We start from the raw sequence: 8460 nt of genomic DNA on the forward strand, positions 1-8460 counted from the left end.
GACCCCAGGTGCGTTGCTGCCAAATGAACCAATCTATCAGCACTCCATTCCGGAGATGATTAAATCAAGAGGCAGATTCAGGTGCTGCTGTAGAAAGGTCACATCCGTCTAAGTTCATCGCCCTGTGGGAGCCTGATCGTGTTGGTACAGAAGAAGGATGGGACTTGGAGACTTGTATTGACTATCGAGCACTGAACAAGATCACTAGCTCGATCCCACAGATTGATGACCTCCTGGACCAACTGAAGGGGGTAAAATGTTTTAGCAAGATTGATTTGAAGTCAGGATATCACTAGGTACCAGTCGAACCCTCTGATGTGTGGAAGACTGCCTTCAAAGCCAAGGAGGGCCTTTTCAAATGGTTGGTTATGCCTTTCGGATTGACGAATGCTCCTGCAACCTTCATGAGGCTAATGGATGACAATTGTCGCCATTCACCAACTCCTTTGTAGTGGTATACTTGGATGACATCCTGATCTTTAGCCAGAGTTGGGAAGAGAACCTCCACCACATCCGATAGGTTCTCCAAACATGCGGCAACACAACTTATGTGTCAATTTGGAGAAATGCAATTTTGGCATGACCCAAGTTCAGTATCTAGGATACATTATTGATGAACGGGGGGTGCATGTCGATCCAACCAAGATCCAATTCATTCAGGATTGGCCATCTCCAACCACTCTGACAGAGCTCCGCAGCTTTCTGGGTCATGCCAACTTCTACCGTAGGTTTGTGTTGGGATTTTCTCATATCACTTGGCCCTTGAGTCAAGTCACCAAGGGAGGAGCAAAAGCAATAATATTTTGGTCTAAATCTCAATACAAGGCATTCATAGATTTGAAAATCGCCTCTGCTCGACACCAATGCTCGCATTACCAAACTAGCAACAACCATTTGAGGTTGAGACAGATGCCTCTGACTATGCTATTGGGGCAGTCCTTACTCAACACAGGCATCCAGTGGCATATCATAGTGAGACACTTTCAGACACAGTGCGAAAGTATACCATTTATAAAAAAGAGATGTATTCCATTGTGTAGGCTTGCCGACAATGGAAGCATTACATTTTTGTGAAGGAAACGGTCATCCACTCAACCACTAACCCCTACAGTTCATACAAACCCAAGGGAAATTACAGAATGATCGCCATCAGAAGTGGTCCACATACCTACAGTAGTTCCATTTGAATATCAAGTATAAGAAGGGCAACACTAATATTGTTGTAGATTGCCTCAGTTAACCATCGATGATGGCGTTAACCACCGTGCTCAACTCTTGTGGGTACGATACTTTTGATTGGCCACTTCTTTACAAAAGCAACCTAGAATTCGACCACAAATACTAGACACTCTTGGAGGGTCAACATGTTCCAGATTTTCACCTCTAGGATGCCCTATTATGCCACCTGGGTCACCTTTGTGTTCCTTCAAGCGAGCGTGCCAAGATGATTTGGGAAGTTGTTTTGGAGAATTTGGTATCAACGGATAAATACTAATTCCCTAGATAAGTAGCCATATATAGAACAATAGTTTAAAGCACTTTGGCCTTTTCCTATAAGCAATAGATAAGACAAAGAAGATGAGAAGACCTACTTGTAGTTACGCTTTCCTCTTGTCTCCTTTGTATCGATCTTTTCACTCTTCCCGTACTTAACACACTTGAGAAGTACTTGTAAACACAAACAGAAGACGAGAACCTATCAAAGAAAAAGATCTATTGAATACAATTAAATGGAATCAGATACATTTCACACATATAAGCATCATATGACAATACAAACATATGGGAGAAAGGTTCAAACACTTTATTGAATAGAAGAAGGAATTACAACCATTGTGTCTGATTCAAAGTCATTCCTCCAGCTTGGATCCCATCCACATCACATCAAAATCATGACAAACTTGTAGCATTACAATATTTGCTTCAAAGCCAATTCTCATAGCAACATTATCTCCTTACAATTCAACATAGTCCAACCCCTGATCACTTAGATGAGTAGTCAATTTATAGGCAGATGAAGGAGGTTTTGTCATAAATGGTGGTATTGAATGGCCTTCCATACTTAGAATCAGTTCCATGGAGGAAGAAATGAGAAGATAGGATGCATCTTAACTCATTCCTCATCCATTTTTGAGCTCATAGGAGTTGATAAGTGAGGGAACCTTCTAGATGACTCCAAAAGATAAGAATATTCCCCAAACCCTATGTGAATTTCGCTCAAACTCGCCCAGTGCAGGTGAAAGGAGGCCTAAGTGCTCTATAGAGCACCTTGGCATGGACTCAACTGCTCTGCAACACACACTTACATGGGCCTACTTGCGCTGGTCCCTCCACAGGTTATTTCAGGATGTCTTCATGTCATGAAACTGTCTAGGAAGGAGGCATTCAAAAGGGTTACTTGTTTAGGGCATTTAGCAACTGAAACTAGGGTTTGATGAGCCCTAAAACATTGATCTAGATGTTGGGAGTGATGTGCCCAAATGGATCTGTAATAGTTGCCCCCTAAAGCATGAAGTTGAAAAATGCCAATGTCAAATGATATGCTTTATGATGTGATGAGGAGGTTTCGAAGTGGAAGGTGACTTGCATTAATTACAATACATATATCATGATTTTTATTTTTACATGAATTGTTGAGGGAAGGCATACCCATGCTCAGCATATAAAATTTCATTACATGTACATAGATAGTCGTCTACAGATATAGACCCATGGTCGGAATGACCATCAATGTAAAGCCATTGTACATATGATCTAGTACTCCTGAAATCGCAGCCCGGATGGATGAAACTAGATCCGGGGTCTTCTATCTCATTCAATCATTCGCTCAAGTACGAGTCTAACCATGTGAATATGTGATCTGAAGTTGAACATGGGAAGACACCATCTGATTACCAGCCAATGATGTAAGTTGTTAACAGATGCGAGAGAAATCACCGATAATGATAATGATTCTCAAGGTATTGAAGTACATTCTTCATGGTGTGAATGGATGATTTGATGTTGAACACCATACAAAGCCTTTTAGTTGAAGGCTAGTGATGTCAACCTATCGCCGGAAGCGAGAAACTTGCCATTGATGTATGCAAGCCTCAAGGTACTGGAAGAGTGTTTCTAAGTCAACCTCTTGGATAATGTGCTGATGTTGACAAGAAGCAACTCGTTGCAGGAGGGCCTTGATGTATCGCACGTCAACGACATAAAACGAGTCTAATGATTTTGGAGATGGAATTTGACTGACGACACAAAGTTCAGGAATGGCGGTCATGAAAATGAAGGTTTATGGTATTGCAAAGGATGAATTTTGACTGGATGACTTGTCTTGAACATGTCAGCGACACTAAAATGAATTGGTAGCATTGACCGAAAGCAAAAGTGATGGATGGTATGATATACCAATCATATGATAACCATCAAGTTGATAACCCAACCCAAATAGTCATGGTGATGAAGTGAAAGTGTCATGTTCAAGAGCGACCTGCTACCATAAAGTGGTTTTCCCCATTTTCTCATTTTCCCCAGTCATTGCTGACTAGTACCTCTTTATTTTTATCAAGCTTAAGGAGGATAACATATGCTTGTTGTATAATTCCACCCTTCGGGTGAATCCATCGCTATTTCATGTTTTAACGAGTCTAGCAAAGGTGAAACTTGGTCTTGTCTAGATGGACAAGTTTGTCACTATTTGATGTTTTAATGAGTTTAACGACAAAGATAACTCAGTCCTTTTCATGTTTATAGAGTTTGAAAAGGGACAAAAATAAAATTCCACAAGTTCTTTTTCGTAAATTAATCTCTCAAGCCCGAAAAAACGTAAAACAATACGAGAGAGATGTCGTTTCCAATTCATTAACGAGCTGAAAAGGACAAGCGCTCGGAAATATTTTCATGTTTAGAGAGTCTGAAAAGAGCTTAAAGAGGACTCCAAGGGGGTTCTTTTTTCGTTTTTAACAAAGCTCAAAAAAGAGATAAAAATATGCTCTGTGGTGCACAATTTACAGTCGAGCACGTCGAATTCTATAAGTCAGTTGTAAAGCCTGCTCAAAACACCACCAAATGGATTAAAGATACCTGTTTCATAGGCAAAAATGGTAAAATAATAATGTTTACTCAATTAATGAACATGAAATAAACATAAAACAAGTTTTTACCATGACATTTTTAACATTTGGAACTTACCATTCAGTTTTTTGCTCTGGGCTAGTTTTTTACCTCGAACTTCATTAGTTGATTGAGAGAGATTCTGTGGACCATTTCCCATGCTGTCTGGACCAGGTAGGAGATCTACTCGTCCTCTTTCTTTTCAGGTCATTCTTTTGTCATTTCATGCAAATTTTAGGGTCTTTTGGGGCCTCCGGGGTTTCATTTTCTCGCCCTAGGATCAACACAGACTTTCACATCGAAAACGACGCTAAAGAGCATCCAGATAGAAGGCTGCCTACTTTGCAGCGCACTGTCTCTGTGCCTGGGCTGAGCTGGGCGAGTTTCCCTAATTTTTTATAGTTGTTTGATCCAAAATTTGACCTGTTTTTTGGATGGAAAGGATCCTAACTAAGCTTATGATTGTGTTTCAGGCTTTCATCAGATTCGAATGTCAATTACATGGCGAGAAAGAGAGCATGAAGAGCAATACATGGTTGCCCTAAACAATCCGGGTACAATTAAGGCCCTCAAGAACTGTGGGTTACTCAAATACTTCAAGTTGTTAGGAATGAGGCAACAAATAGAATTATTGCAGTTCCTTGTTCATGCATGGGATCTGACAGATCAGACATTTCACATAAGGGATAAGATGGTCCCTATTACAATTGATGATATTTACTTTCTTACCGGATTGTCGAGGCGAAGTGCCCCCATCTCACTTTCTGGATTTGCCCGTGGAGGTGAATCGGTGAGAGATTACACTCGATAGTTTTGTCGACCAGGTACACAGCTTAGAAAGGATGGGAAAATAAATATCAGGGATGTAGGTGATTTTCCTTTGAGAACGATCCTCTTCACAATTGCAAAATTGGATGGCGGTGTGACACTACATCTGGCAAATAGATCATATATGCAATATGCACTTGAGTGTCTAGAGCTAAAGGTATTCAACTGGTGCAAGGCCGTGATTTCTTCATTGAAAGAACCATTGACCAAGGTAAAAAGTAGTAAGATGAGGAATTTCTGCTATGGTTCGATCTTAATTGCTTTTACCATAGAGATAATCCCATTGATGCAACCACAACATGTATCACTGGGTGTAGCTAGTCCTAGAGATCCACGTATGTAGAGATGGGTTGAATTGATGGCTCGACATGCGGGTCATTCAACAATAATTTTTTCCACTGCATTCTTCAGTTGGCTCGATCGACAACATCTCGTCATCGAGGAGCATCCATATTCAAGGATGAATTTCCGTGGAGATCCAGATTTGATTCTACAAGTTGGAGCACAATGGGGTGCTATAGGTAAATTGTTTGACCAAAGTGTTTTTCGATTTTCTAAGTCTCTACATGTTTTTGTGTTTTTAATGTTTCCAAGACTAAACTAAAATCATTCTCATGCATGCAGATGTGGGTACTATTCGACCTGTGGGGCACCAACAAGGTGCAGGTGGGCTAGCGCGGAGAAACATTGGGAGAGCAGTTCTCTAGGACTTGGATTTGGCCGAAACCTTGGAAGAGTTGCAGGATCACATAGAGGGATTAACCCTTGGTATTTCGGATGTCCAAATCGAGGAGTTACCTATGAGGCTGCATTGCCACACTATTGGTGTTCCTAGTCACTGGGCGAGGCTTTTGCGCATGATAGCACTGGCTGTTACCTATTATCATGAGCACCAATAGATCTACTTAGGATGTTTTTGCGTGCATTTTGAGTTTTTGGATCAGATGACCAAACGTGTCTTGGACACAAAATTTGTAAAAACTTTTAAAACACCTATCTATTTTACTTTCAAAGTTTTCTATGATTATGTGCAATCCTATTCAACTGATGATGTGAACTGAAAATATTACTTTTTCATGTGTCGCAAATGTATATTTAACACATAATTCACTAGAGAATCAGTTAATGTGTTAAAGTTTATGGAAATATGTTCATATTGAATGCATTCAAAATACCTTTCCAAAATACGAATTCCAAGGAACATGTGAAGAATTGTTGGGTTTCGGATAGTATAAATGTTTTTTACTTGTAGTACAACGAGTTGCAAGTCTAGCCTAATGATGATTTGGCGAATGCCAAGTGAAATGTCATTAGAGAGAAGTTAAATCAACGCTCTATACTCAGCGATGTTGTTCGTCGATCGACCGATACAAATCCCTTGAAAACTCACTAACTCGCCACTTGGAGCGAAAATAGCCCATGCTGTAGAAGATAGGTTCTGCGTACTACGACTAGCACCATTGGCGTAACCAACAAATGGTTTCAAAGACTTCGACATCTGCAAAAAATGTAAAGCAGATTACTAACTAGATAAAAACTCTAAAAGACACACACTGACACACACACATGCAATGAAAGCATATATACCGTGAGTTTTAATATACTTAATCAAGCATAGTAAAATTTGAGGTACAACCCGTTTCGGGATTGCGACAATGGAATCCAATCATAATCTACTAACTCATAGGCACCTTTTGCAAAAACATGCTTGACAATATAAGGACCCATCCACATTGGTTCAAATTTCCCTGCTCCAAGTTTATCAGCTTCCTGATTGTAAAGCAAAACCAGGTCTCCTTCTGAGAAGATACGAGGCTTGACATTTCTATCATATTGTTGGGTTGTGTTATATTCTTTCCACGACTAGCCCATGTATTTAACTGGGGAGTTAGAAGGGGGGCGAAGCCCCCCCTTTGTTGTGACGATTGTGTAGTGGGGGGAGGGTCACAGGGGGTTTGAGGGGTACAGGTAACCCCACTTTATGGGGTCCGGGGTAGACCTACCTATGGTTTTGTGCATGATTTTTGCACATGTTTTTGGACCCTATATTAGGTTGGGCGGTCCTACCTATGGTTTTGTGCATGATTTTTTGCACATGGTTTTGGACGCGATGGTTTTCGGTCCATGGTTTTGGATGCGATGGTTTTTCGATCCATGTTATTGGATGCTTTGGCATGTATAAATATGTATTGTAACATTAAAAGGAACATAATGAAAAATCAAGTTGGTAGTCTTGGTTTTTGGATCTAGGGGAAAATCTCTATGTATATGTGTTTTATGTGTTATGCTCTTGCATTGTTTATTTTATGTGTTTTAGAATTCGTATGTAGGTAATTTCTGTATGGGGTTAAAACCTACACATATTGTGCCTTGATTTATTTCTTATGCGCTTCGTTAGCTAACGTGATATCACGACGGGTTTCATCCAGATGGATTAATTCCAAGAAATGCGCTTCTTCTTCAGAAGTGTCAAGTAACAGGTCAATCGCGAGTTTGAGAGATGAAATTTCGCATTGTATCGGTAAGATTGCTTCTAAATCGTACACCAACTGAAAGGGTGTGAATCCAGTTGCATTTCTTACTGAGGTTCGATATACCCACAAGGTAGAGTACAAGATTAAATGCTAGTTTCATTTATGAACCCCTATCATTCTTTGCAACATCCGCTTCAGGACTTTGTTGATGGCCTCAACTTGTCCATTCACTTGCGGGTAATAAGGGGTAGAACTATCATGTGATAGTCCTAACTTAGTAGTCAACTCAACCATCATGTGACAACCCATGATCTGTAACTATGGCTTGTGGTACACCAAACTTGGCAACCACATGGTTAAAAAAGAAAAGAGCAGTCGTTTCACCACCATTGTTTAATGTTGGCATCACCTCGACCCATTTGGTAAAATAGTCAATGAAGACTATAATATACCCATGATCCCGGCTGAGGTGGGGTTACATGTCATGAATTCAATGCTCCATTTGGCAAATGGTCCAACATCAACGACTGGATGCAATGATGCAGGTGGTAATCTAGTTTTTCGGTCATAAATCTGGCATGAATGACAGCTTCTGACAACAGTAATACAATCTTTGAATATAGTTGGCCAGAAGTAACTGACATGGAGAATTCTCTATGCGGTAGCATATCCAGATAAGTGTCCACCACAAGCACCTGAATGGAAATCATTCAATGCTTTCTCGGCTTCCTCATGTGTGAGGCACCTCCGTAAAATCATATCGATACCATGATGGTAAAGAGTGTCGCCAATGATCAGATAATCTTTGGTTTGGTATCGAATACGTCGCTGTTGCCAGCAAGAGGTATCAGGCCGGAAATTTTTGTTCTAGAGATAGATCATTATATCTCCATACCATGGGTCAGATGATGATATGAGAAACAAAGACTCATCCAAAATTGATGGCTCAGATGTTGAATCAATGGAGGTCGAGGGAAGGTCACAGAGTAGCTCGGCGAAAAAGAGAGATTTCTTTGATTTGGACTTGATGAATTCCAGGTCAAACTCCTGCAAAATG

The sequence above is a fragment of the Pinus tabuliformis genome, chromosome 4_1 (assembly GCF_031772625.1).
Source record: "Pinus tabuliformis cultivar Carrire ecotype Pingquan chromosome 4_1, CPIR1, whole genome shotgun sequence".
Classification (NCBI taxonomy): domain Eukaryota; kingdom Viridiplantae; phylum Streptophyta; class Pinopsida; order Pinales; family Pinaceae; genus Pinus; species Pinus tabuliformis.